General features: G+C 40.5%; 1 protein-coding gene across 1 annotated transcript in view; it reads left to right on the top strand.

Annotated features, from left to right (window-relative positions):
* slc1a7b (solute carrier family 1 member 7b) overlaps positions 1 to 13,611 on the top strand; it is a 121,131-nt gene that overhangs the window by 67,266 nt on the left and 40,254 nt on the right. The window lies entirely within an intron of this gene.

Here is a 13,611-nt window from a genome sequence, read left to right as displayed (position 1 = left end):
TTTTTTTATATTTTATATTATATACATTATAAATATATTATATATATTTTGGTTCAGGCACCGGTTTAGGCACCATTTTAAAAGTCTCGTTTTAGCACCGGTATCGGAAAAACCCAAACGATACTCAACCCTAACCATGAACTTGGAAAGGACCAGCAAAATTGACATGGAACCTCTGCCATGGAGCTCCCAGCCATGCCCAAGGATGGAGAGGTGATGGTCCAGGTGCTTTTTGTGTGAATTGACAGGATTGACAGGTTTGGGTGATTTGGGCGTCAATTCCTGCCACCACATGTAACTGCGGGCGACGGCTTTCATTTTGACAACACCAGGGTGTCCATTGTGTAGCTGGGAGAGCACTCTGGGTCTCAGTTTAGGAGGGATGACTACACGGATACCCCCACATGAGGCACCACTGCTGAACAGTCAGTTCATCCTTCCTACTGATGAATGGTGCCTGTGTGCTGTCCACATGTTGGACTCTCGGGAAACGACCTGTGGGCACCATTTCTAGTACCTGAGCAAGAACAGGATCGGTCCTGGTCTCTTTGCAGATTTCTTTGCAGCTCACAGCTAAGGTTTCCAGGTGTTTATTGTGAAACGCTGTCCACAGTGTTGGTTTTCGCCTTAGCTGATGTGGCAAGTGGCAGGCGGGACAGCCCATCAGCATTGCCATGACGTGCTGCTTCTCTGTACTGGATGCTGTAATCATGAGCAGCCAGCAACAAGCAATATTCAAACTGTACACAGTTAATATCTCGCATAAAACTCTCAGAAATGAAGAGGTGGCTACGCGCTGTAGCGGCAATGATGCCAAATCTCTAGATGAGCTGCAGCTGAGCCTCGCATGATTGAACCGCGCTTATAGTTAGATAAAGTTGTGGGGAAATGAGTGGTGAAATAGCAGACGAAAATTGTAAAAGGTTTCCAGTTGTTGCCTGCTGCTACTACAGCAAACTCCCGATCTAGATTCAAGAATTGACTGCTTTTTTAGTCTGCTATTTCACAACTAAATTAATTTCTGAGACTGTTTAATGCGAGAAATTAACTGTGTACAGTTTGAATATGGGCAGTTTTACAAAAATGTATAGCCAATTGCACATTTGCTCCGATATGTTGTCGGACTTGGAAGCTCCAGTCTTAGGTGACGGCCTCCCACCAGCCCCCCCCTCCGGTGAAATGAGCTCATTTCACCAAAGTCATCAAAGTCTCAGTGAAAATGAACAAGCAGAAGGCTAAGCTACCACTGTACGTCTTCAGTATTATATTTGTTTGGCGTAAAGGTAAGTGGCACAACTGAATGTCATATAGTTCTTTGGATATTAGAGAAACTGCAGCGCCTGTGTCAATTTCCAGTTGAATTATCTTCCTTTCAATCTTTGGCTTAACACACGTGTGACAAGTTTCCCTTCTGAGCCACCATGTTTAGTGTCAGCTCTGCATCTGTTGTGCCACCCTCACTACTAGACATTTCTTCTTTCTGACATTTCTTCTTTCTGATTTTCTTTTTTTGTAAACACGTTTTGTTTTGCTGCCTTTTCGTTCTTTACATGCTCTTTGTTTCGGCACACTCTTGATATGTGGCCTTTCTTACCACAGCTGTGGCATTTAGCCTCTTTGTGATTCGTTTTTCCACAGCGCACACATTTGTAGCGTTGCTGACTAGTCAGTGACAGTGCATTCACTTTTAATGCATTACTTGGTGCGTTTCTTTTGCTACCATCTCCATTGCTACGGCTACTTCCACAGCCTTTTGAAAAGTGAGTGCAGGCTCGGTTAGCAATCTTTTCGTCTCCGTGTTGAGTCCACATACAAGCCTGTCTCTCAGTGCATCCTGCAAATGCGTGCCAAAGTCGCTGTGTTCTGCTAACTGTTTAATTACTGCAATGTATTGCTTCACTGATTTTCCCTCTTGTTGATTTCGTTTATGGAAGCAAAATCTCTCAGCAATGACAATCGGTTTCAGACTGCAAAACACAATATCGTCGTATGACTTTAGCCCTGGCTTGTCAGGAGCTACGAGGCTACGCAATAGTTCATAGGTAGCAGCGCCCATTACACTGAGGAGAAAGGCTGACTTTTTGTCTTCCTCAATCTCATTCGCTGTTACAAAATGTTCAAACCATTCCACGTAGGTTGCCCACTGCTCCACTGACTCGTCGAAAGCAGAGATATGCTTAATTTATCCATATCCAGCCATTTCCTTCCATTAGCAGTCATTCTCCTTTAGTTGAGCTCACTAGTCTCCATTAGTAAGTCCAAGTAAATGTCTTTTACTAACGTACTTGTTCAACTTAATACATACAGATAATCACAGTAATGGTGGCAGCACAGCGCCAACTAGTGGAACGCGGTACTCAATGCTCTATGGCACATACATCACAAATAACCTTTATTGATCCCAAATGGGGAAATTTAGTTGTTGCAGCATCATAGGACAACAATAGTACAGATTAATACAGAAGTAAAAGAAATAATGAATAAGTGGTATACAAACTACTAAACTAAAATAATAAAAACTATACATTACACACACTATACACACAAAACTATTTATGCAGACAAAAATGAAAGGTATAGAGATTTTAAAGGGACAGTGGTTTGCTCTCATTTACACAGCACAGTTGCATTAAAGCTCCCATATTATGCTCATTTTCAGGTTCATAATTGTATTTTAAGGTTGTACCAGAATAGGTTTACATGATTTAATTTTCAAAAAACATATTTTTGTTGTACTGCACAGCTGTCTCTCACTGCTGCAGATCCTCTTTTCACTCTGTGTTCAGGTCTCTGTTTCAGCTACAGAGTGAGACATCTCTTCTTCTGTACTATTTTTGTTTGTAGTCGCACATGCTCAGTAGCTAGGTAAGAATCATGTTAGCTAGCTGTTTCCATAGACAGTAAAAGAAAGGCTGTTTCTCCAACTTCGGTCAGTTACAAGGCAGGATTAACCGGGAGACTTATTCTAAACAAGGGCGCATATGTACAGTCAGGTCCATAAATATTGGGACATCGACACAATTCTAATCTTTTTGGCTCTATACACCACCACAATGGAGTTGAAATGAAACGAACAAGATGTGCTTTAACTGCAGACTTTCAGCTTTAATTTGAGGGTATTTACATCCAAATCAGGTGACCGTTGTAGGAATTACAACAGTTTGTATATGTGCCTCCCACTTTCTAAGGGACCAAAAGTAATGGGACAATTGGCTGCTCAGCTGTTCCATGGCCAGGTGTGTGTTATTCCCTCATTATCCCATTTACAAGGAGCAGATAAAAGGTCCAGAGTTCATTTCAAGTGTGCTATTTGCATTTGGAATCTGTTGCTATCAACTCTCAATATGAGATCCAAAGAGCTGTCACTATTAGTGAAGCAAGCCATCATTAGGCTTAAAAATCTAAACAAACCCATCAGAGAGATAGCAAAAACATTAGGTGTGGCCAAATCACCGGTTTGGAACATTCTTAAAAAGAAAGAACGCACCGGTGAGCTCAGCAACACCAAAAGACCCGGAAGACCACGGAAAACAACTGTGGTGGATGACCGAAGAATACTTTCCCTGGTGAAGAAAACACCCTTCACAACAGTTGGCCAGATCAAGAACACTCTCCAGGAGGTAGGTGTATGTGTGTCAAAGTCAACAATCAAGAGAAGACTTCACCAGAGTGAATACAGAGGGTTCACTACAAGATGTAAACCATTGGTGAGCCTCAAAAACAGGAAGGCCAGATTAGAATTTGCCAAACAACATCTAAAAAAGCCTTCACATTTCTGGAACAACATCCTATGGACAGATGAGACAAATATCAACTTGTACCAGAGTGATGGGAAGAGAAGAGTATGGAGAAGGAAAGGAACTGCTCATGATCCAAAGCATACCACCTCATCAGTGAAGTATGGTGGTGGTAGTGTCATGGCGTGGGCATGTATGGCTGCCAATGGAACTGGTTCTCTTGTATTTATTGATGATGTGACTGCTGACAAAAGCAGCAGGATGAATTCTGAAGTGTTTCGGGCAATATTATCTGCTCATATTCAGCCAAATGCTCCAGAACTCATTGGACAGCGCTTCACAGCGCAGATGGACAATGACCCGAAGCATACTGCGAAAGCAACCAAAGAGTTTTTTAAGGGAAAGAAGTGGAATGTTATGCAATGGCCAAGTCAATCACCTGACCTGAATCCGATTGAGCATGCATTTCCCTTGCTGAAGACAAAACTGAAGGGAAAATGCCCCAAGAACAAGCAGGAACTGAAGACAGTTGCAGTAGAGGCCTGGCAGAGCATCACCAGGGATGAAACCCAGCGTCTGGTGATGTCTATGCGTTCCAGACTTCAGGCTGTAATTGAATGCAAAGGATTTGCAACCAAGTATTAAAAAGTGAAAGTTTGATTTATGATTGTTAATCTGTCCCATTACTTTTGGTCCCTTAAAAAGTGGGAGGCACATATACAAACTGTTGTAATTCCTACACCGTTCACCTGATTTGGATGTAAATGCCCTCAAATTAAAGCTGAAAGTCTGCAGTTAAAGCACATCTTGTTCGTTTCATTTCAACTCCATTGTGGTGGTGTATAGAGCCAAAAAGATTAGAATTGTGTCGATGTCCCAATATTTATGGACCTGACTGTGTAGTTCTTTTATAGATTATGGTGAACTTGTGTGTGTTGTAGCAGTGCTTTGCTATTGAGAACGAGGTAACATACAGCTAGCGCTAGCATGCTAACGGTTGCGGTTAGCCAGCTCATTTCGGCTAGTGACGTAGAAAGTTTGTATGCGTGTGGAAGCACCAGAGACACAAAATAACACCCCAAATCCCAGAAAAAGTGATTTTTTTCATAATATGGGCACTTTAAGTATCTGTCCATCACTGTGTGTGTGTGTGCGTGTGTGCGCGTGCGTGCGTGTGTGCGTGCGTGTGTGTTGCATTCTGTCCCTGAATGAAAGCAGTAGGGGATTAAGCATCTTTATATTCACAAAAGAAATCTAACAAACACCACTAACACTGATGAGATGGCAGCTTGGCTGTAATTAAATGCTGTCTATGTGGTTGCTGGTGGATCCTCTTGTGGTAACTGGTTATCGATGTATACATTTAACATGGAGAAAGTCTTCTTTATCCCGGTCCAGGTATCGTTCGTTGATTCGTTTGTGATTTGTTTTCATTGGAAAACTAAACGAGAAAACCACTCTTTGTTCGTTTTTTAAAGGAAGACTACACCATTTCACTTTACTAAATTATTTTTCTTAAAAAAAATATTAAAGGTACAATATGTAACATTTCTGCATTAAAATGTCTAAAAACGACAATACCTATGTTATATATTTTGTTGAGTTGTGTACTATCCTAAATGTGTCCCAACAATGTTCAAACCCAGGGAAATCTGTTATTTTATTTTAACGACATGGGAAGTTTCATTTAGTCGCCTGTCAGTGGCGTCATAAAACCTCTGGGTCCTCTAAATTCTGTCAAAACACGGAAACCCAGATGATACGTTCGAGAGTTTTGTAAATCATACAATGTCACAGAAAGAATAATACTCAGTAACCGTAATACAGCTTGCTTTCTGCCACACAGCATCATTTTGTCATTGAATACATGCCACTTACAACACAGTAATACAGCAGAGATCTTATTTATTGCTACATTTCAATATTGATTGATCCAGCTTAAGCCTACGATCAAAAATAATGAAGTCACTGTCTGTGTCTATGTCTGACTTGGGCTGTCACATTTTTACGTTAAAAAGTGTGTGCGTGCACGAGCACTACGGTCACGCGCAAAGTGTCCTGGTTTTAGTTCCGGGAAATCTGGTCACCCTAAACTTACAGCAATCCGAACCATGGACTATCGTCGCCAGCACAAACTCCAGCGCCGGGTGATAACGATGCTCACAGCAGTAACAGAAAGTTTTATGTTCCGTCGGGGAAACAGACCATATCGCCCTTCGCGTCCCCCTTTAGCGTTTAGCGGTCTTCTTTACAGTTATGTTTGACCCACAAATGGTGACTGTCTTGTGGACAAAAGGTGAAGGTGGGGAGAGTCTGAAGTCGCGAAGTAGGAAAGTCTCTCAGCGGTGTTGAGTAACGTTATAACAAACCCTTTTCCCCCTGGTGCTGAAAACATCCAAAAAGTGACACTGACGTGAAACACATTGTGATATTGTGGTTTTAGTTGCTGGTTAATGTTAGCTTGCTTGCTCGCTAACTCCCTGCTCCACTCTACCTCCGCTCCTCGCCTTACCTCTGCCCGCTCCCCGGCCCCCGGCTTCCAGCACCTTCCTCGAGCTCCTCGCCTGTTGTCTCCCCGTTCTCCCTGAGCTCCCTAGCTGCTCCCAGCCCCAGCTTGTGTCCGTATTCTGCTCCTTGGCGTCCACCACCTCACAGCCCCTCTCCCTACCCTTTTTCCCTTCATTCCAAATAAACCTTTTGTTTGAACTGAGTTGTGCATTTGGGTCCGTTCTGTCACTCCTCATCAACAATCCTAAGCATTAGGAGCAGTGGACAGCTACATACAGCATCCGGACAGCAACTTATTTGTGTCTTGCTCAGATCCACAGCCACCCAATGCTGATGTGGATGTCTGGATCCGCATCTGTAAACAACAGAACATATAATAGTTTAACAAATGCCCTCACTATAAAATCTTATTTTCATAAACAATATGATCTCTGTACAAAAAAAGTACTTCATTGCCCATTCACATGAAAGAGCTTTCATTGGTTGTCGTCAATTACCTTGGTTTTCAAGCAGGCTATCTGAAAGAAAGCTGATAATGGGCCTCTGTCTTCTATCGTGTTTTACTAAATTTAGAAGATAGCATAGACAATAGGTCAATTATTGAGTTACAGATATATACTGTTAAAATGATTACCATTTATCTTTGTGCCTTCCTTTCTTTTCCTCTCCTCTTCACCCGTTTACTCTCTCTCTCTCCTTTTCTTTATCCCTGTTTCCTCTCCCCCCCCCCCCTCTTCATCCCTGTTTTTTCTCTCTCTACTCCTCTTTATCCCTGTTTTCTCTTTCCTCCTCTACATCCCTGTTTTCTCTTTCTCTCCTCCTCTTCATCCTTGTTTTCCATTTCTCTCCTTTGAATGTTTTTATTTTCATGTATTTCTTTTCCTCTCCTCTTTGTTCCTGTTTTCTCTTTCTCTCCTCCTCTTCATCCCCGTTTTTGTCTCTGTTTTATCTTCATTGTGGCTGGGAGGCATAGTTTAGACCACACTGAAGTCAGACCTTGCAAACTTTGGCCTCAGCAAATCTTGCTATCACTGATTCCATATACAGTGATTTCCTGACTTCATGCTCGATGGAGAGAGTGCAGAGTGCAGCCTGTCCTGGCACATAGTTGACCTGAGGTATGTTTTAATTAGTTTCAGTGATGATAAACTTATCTCACCTGAAGCTACTGTCACAGGGAGAGTGAGTAGAAGTCTGAGAGCTATACTCAAGTTTGGATAGATGTCAAGGATACTCTCCTTATATATGTAATCAAGCATTTCAGATGGTGATGAGATATGTGTGGGGAAGGATCTAACTGCACCCTGTATCTCCAGCTTCAGGTCCCCTGCATCAGCTGTCACAGCCTTGATTTCTTTCCTTACTGTCTCGACTGAAACTTTGGGGCTCTGCAGGATCTTGCTCACTTTATTTATCTGGAACAACACATTGTACCACACAATAGTACTCACCAGAAAAGGCCATCTCTGCATCTCCTAGCAGATACTTCCAGCTGTTGAGACAACTTCTGCATCCCGTTTCTCTGTGGCATAAAAGAGAAGTCAATGCCTTCAATATTTCAGGCAGCTGGTAGCGAAAGGCTTTAACAGCTTCAACCCGACACTCCCACTTGGCTGTTGATAAAACCTTCACTAAAAAGTCCATGACATGTTCTCAGGGAATGGCCCAGTGGTGAACTGAGGAGTTAAACAGAGTGTCAAGTGGCTGTAACACACCAAAGAAGCTGATAGATGTCACAGATGACTTGGCTGCATCACCAACAACAAGGTTCAGTGTGTGACTTCCACAAGGAACACATGATGCTTTGCTGTTTAGTTCCAGCACTCTCTTATGGACCCCCTGCTTTTTACCCTGCATATTACTGCCATTATCATATTACTGATCGCGACAGTTCGAAAAGAAACATGCAAAGACATGCTGTTCCACTGGACGTCTGATTGTGATGCAGTCTTTGAGTACCTAAAAAGCGTGCTCTCATCTGCCCCAGTTGTCACAATGCTTGACGTCCCCTTTAAAGTTTACAATGACAGGCGTAAACTTGGAAGCGTTGGGGGCTGTACTGGCTCAGGACGGAGAAGGATTGGAGAGAGTGGTGGTTTATGCCAGTCGCTCTCGCCCACTGAAAGGTGTTGGTCCACATTTGACAGGGAACTGTGGGCCATACTGTGGGCTGTATGCCAGTTCAGACATGACTTTGGATCAGCCGCATTAACCATAATAAATGTTCATAAGCCTCTTCTTGGCCTTTGTGGCATGTCTATTGTCAAAGACCCCACAGGGAAAAGAGCAAGGTGAATATTGGAACTGGATCCATTTAACTAGGTCATAAAGCTCATAAAGGATGGACTCTCACGGCGACCTCCAGACTCTGAGTTTTCTAAGACAAACTACACCTTTCCAGCTGCTGTCAGTTAGGTGAATGCCATAGGCTCGGACGGAGAGCTGAGTGTGCCTGACAAAGACTCCATGTTGCCTCCCTCAACTGTCCTGGTTCCCTCTAATCTTCCCACATGGGAGCAGCCTATAGGAATGGACGGTGACGCAGATGACCTGTCTTTCATGCATGCTCTATCACATGATGGGATTGGCATTAGAGAACTGCAATGGGACGACCCAGATATTGGGACAGTGTTGGACTGGATTACCAATGGGAGAGCTTGACCGCCTCGGGTGCACTTGAGACTGAATATGCCCGCTTCTCAGTCGTAAATGGACAGTGCGTTCCATGCATTAAATGCATCAATGTGGTGCACTTTGAGTGCAAAATGAAGAGGCGAGATCTAACCATAAACACATTGTTTATATAGCATACATTTGGGTCGTGAGACAGGTGTCAAAGGATGAAAATCTCATTCTGATGGAAAGCCTTTAGCAGTTCTGTGAGACAGCAAAGGAAAGATGATCTGCATCTTAGGTCAAAAGCATCACTTAAACCTAACAAACATCCATTAGACATCAGCTTTATTCTCAGTCCATTGATCCAGAGTGCAGCAGATTAAATTAACAGCTATTGAATTAAAAGGGTTTTTACTGGATGATCCCTGACAGGTAATATGGTGAAAATAAATTACAAATACACTTTACGTGCAGGAAAAAAGATAATCCCGCTCACTGTCTGAAGTCCTCCCTTTTGACAAACTCCACCCTGAATTTTGACATTTAATTTTCCTGGGCTTTGAGAAGAACGGTTCTGATGCCCTCTTGTAGTTAAATTCCTCTGAGCTCGACCCATTGATGGAGATCCTCAGGCAGACAGCCAGCTGTTAAGAAGTTCTGATTTGACCTGACAATAACGTAAATACAGTTAGCTTAAATGAATTAAAATAAAAGGTGCACTTGGAGCACACTGTCAGTTCTCTTATTTTCATTAAAAAGATTATGTAGTCTGTCATGTAGTTAACGTTAACGTTAAGTGCAATGAGGGGAAGCAAAACACCATTTGTCCCACACTGCAATGACACAAACACCTTTTGAAAATCGGCATTGCTTCCTTTTAACGTTAGATAAGCTAACTATATATAACATTACAAACGTAATGCATTGTTTTTCACGACAAGCAACCGGATATGTCAGTCAACACAAGCGGGAAGAGGAGACTGACAGCTAATGTTGTTAGCTAACACGTCACTGAGCTAACATTAATTATCCCATTAATTATCAATGATAACTTCTGCAGTGACGCTATCCGTTTGCTGTCGTACATTGATAATGTTAAAAGTGTGTCCTTACTTGTGGATAACGGCAGTGAATACTGTGACATTAGTTAATATTACTTACCACAAACGATGTTGCCAGTGAGTCACGGACATCTACAGTGGTGTGAAAAAGTGTTTGCCCCCCTTCCTCATTTCCTGTTCCTTTGCATGTTTGTCACACTTAAGTGTTTGAACATCAAACCAATTTAAACAAAAGTCAAGGACAACACAAGTAAACACAAAATGCAATTTGTAAATGAAGGTGTTTATTATTAAAGGAGAAAAAAAATCCAAACCATCATGGCCCTGTGTGAAAAAGTGATTGCCCCCCTTGTTAAAACATACTATAACTGTGGTTGTCCACACCTGAGTTCAATTTCTCTAGCCACACCCAGGCCTGATTATTGCCACACCTGTTCACAATCAAGGCATCACTTAAATAGGAGCTGCTTGACACAGTAAGGTCCACCAGAAGATCCTTAAAAGCTACACATCATGCCGAGACCCAAAGAAATTCAGGAACAATTGAGAAAGAAAGTAATTGAGATCTATCAGTCTGGAAAGGGTTATAAAGCCATTTCCAAAGCTTTGGGAATCAGCGAACCACAGTGAGAGCCATTATCCACAAATGGCGAAGACATGGAACAGTGGTGAACCTTCCCAGGAGTGGCCGGCCGCCCAAAATTACCCCAAGAGCGCAGCGACGACTCATCAAGAGGTCACAAAAGACCCCACAACAACGTCCAAGAACTGCAGGCCTCACTTGCCTCCAGTTAAGGTCAGCGTTCATGCCTCCACCATCAGGAAAAGACTGGGCAAAAATGGCCTGCATGGCAGAGTTCCAAGGAGAAAACCACTGCTGAGCAAAAGAACATCAAAGCTTGTCTCAATTTCTCCAGAACACATCTTGATGATCCCCAAGACTTTTGGGACAACATTCTGTGGACCGATGAGACAAAAGTGGAACTCTTTGGAAGGTGTGTGTCCAAGTATATCTGGCGTAGAAGGAACACTGCATTTCATAAAAGAACATTATACCAACTGTAAAATATGGTGGTGGTAGTGTGATGGTCTGGGGCTGTTTTGCTGCTTCAGGACCTGGAAGACTTGCCGTGATAAAAGGAACTATGAATTCTGCTGTCTACCAAGAGATCCTGAAGGAGAATGTCCGACCATCTGTTCGTGTACTCAAGCTGAAAGCGAACTTGGGTTCTGCAGCAGGACAATGATCCTAAACACACCAGCAAGTCCACCACCGAATGGCTGAAGAAAAACTAAATGAAGACTTTGGAGTGGCCTAGCCAAAGTCCTGACCTGAATCCTATTGAGATGTTGTGGTATGACCTTAAAAAGGCCGTTCATGCTCGAAAACCCTCTAATGTAACTGAATTAGGACAATTCTGCAAAGATGAGTGGGCCAAAAATTCCTCCAGGACGCTGTAAAAGCCTCATTGCACGTTATCGCAAACGCTTGGTTGCAGTTGTTGCTGCTAAGGGTGGCCCAACCAGTTATTAGGTTTAGGGGGCAATCACTTTTTCACACAGGGCCATGATGGTTTGGATTTTTTTTCACCTTTTAATAATTAACACCTTCATTTACAAATTGCATTTTGTGTTTACTTGTGTTGTCCTTGACTTTTGTTTAAATTGGTTTGATGTTCCGAAACATTTAAGTGTGACAAACATGCAAAGGAACAGGAAATGAGGAAGGGGGCAAACACTTTTTCACACCACTGTATGTATAATAATAATTTGTATGCGTTCCAAGGTTTTGGAGGAGACAGTGAATTTTCCAGTGCATGTCTCCATGGCATGTCTGTGTGTATAGGGTGCCGAATGTAAAAAGTTCGAGTTACAATTTTTTTAGCTGATACATTTTCAACATTTAGCTCACTTTCCTCACATTTGAGACAGAAATTATATATATATATATATATATATATATATATATAAACTTAACATTTAGATTTAGATATAACATTTAGCATGTAGATATAATATATATAACATTTAGATATTTTTAACATTTAGATATATATATATATATATATATATATTATCTAAATGTTAAATGTTATATCTAAATCTAAATGTTAAATTTATATCTAAATGTTATATCTAAATCTAAATGTTAAATATATATCTAAATGTTAAATTTATATCTAAATGTTATATCTAAATATTAAATCTAAATGTTAAATCTAAATAGATCTAAATCTAAATCTTAAATATATATATATATATATATATATATATATATATATATATATATCTAAATATTATATCTAAATATAAATCTTAAATATATACCTAAATGTTAAATGTTAAATCTAAATGTTATATCTAAATGCGTCGCCAAGTGTAAAGCTAAATATTTAGAAAATATTCAAATCCCCAAGGAAACCACGCCCACTGCAGTGGCTTCAAATCACGCTGCACCCAGTGATGCCCCAGCAAGGGGTATCTCTGCTGTAGCCAGTGGGTACTTGGAAAGATTGTGGAGCAGCTTAACTAATCAAAATAATAATTGAATTATGATTGATTTAAAACAATATATCAGCTAAAACAGCTCAACACATATGTTAAAACATATAGCGAAGTAATCAATAGTAGAAAAAAATAGCTAAAAGTGGCCTGCTGACTTAGTTAACAGTTGAAATGATTAGCTAAAAGTAATGGATGACTTTTGAAACATTAACCACACTTCAAGTAAAAGGTCTAGTTAGTAGAATTTCTGACCAAACCAACCTAAATGTTTACAGTTCAATTGCATAAAAATGTAAGAATATTCACTTTAATATGATAAATAGTGTGAACACATTGGGAATTGATAGGGCGGGGTATGTGAGTTTATATGACAGGGCTGTGGGGGAACCTCAGACCAGAAGGGTTGGAAAGCACTGATCTACAGTATTTTATATTATTGACCGACTGGTATATTACAGACATGCCTTAATAGTTGTGTTAATCACAATACCCTTGTTTGAATTACATATCTCCGTGTGTGACTAACGCCATCCTTCCCAAGCAATCTAACATTAGCCCAACATGGATAAAGTCCAGCTAACACTTGACGGTAGCACTTTATAATAACTATCCATAATTCATAATTTGTTAAGCACTAGTTACCTATTAGTTAATGGTTTGTTCATTATTATGTATTTATTGTTCATACATAATTTATCATTAGTAAAGCATTTGTTCACACAGTTCTAAATGGTTTGCTCATAGTGAACAAGCCTATTAGCTAATGGTTTGTTAATCATTATTAATTTATTGTTCATACATAATTCATCATCAGTAAAGCATTTGTTCACATAGTTATAAATGGTTTGTTCATAATAAATAAGCCTATCTAAAAAAATATGTTTGTAAGTACATGATTTATACTTATATATTATACTACTATAACAAATAATGAAGCAACCACTTATAAATGAAATCATTTTCCCACTATAAACCAGTTGCAAACTATTACTAAATGCTTTGTTCATCATTTGTAAAGCATTGCTCCTATGTTAATTCTCATAAATAAAGCATTTGTATACACACTCTTAAATGGTTTGTTCATAGTAAATAAAGCTCTCAATAATTATGTTTATAAATAGAGGTTTGACACTTAATAAGCATTGCAAAAACCATTGGTAAATTAAATAATATTCCCTTTATAA

Source organism: Sander vitreus, chromosome 9, assembly GCF_031162955.1.
Source record: "Sander vitreus isolate 19-12246 chromosome 9, sanVit1, whole genome shotgun sequence".
NCBI lineage: Eukaryota > Metazoa > Chordata > Actinopteri > Perciformes > Percidae > Sander > Sander vitreus.
This window is presented reverse-complemented; position numbering and strand designations above follow the sequence as displayed.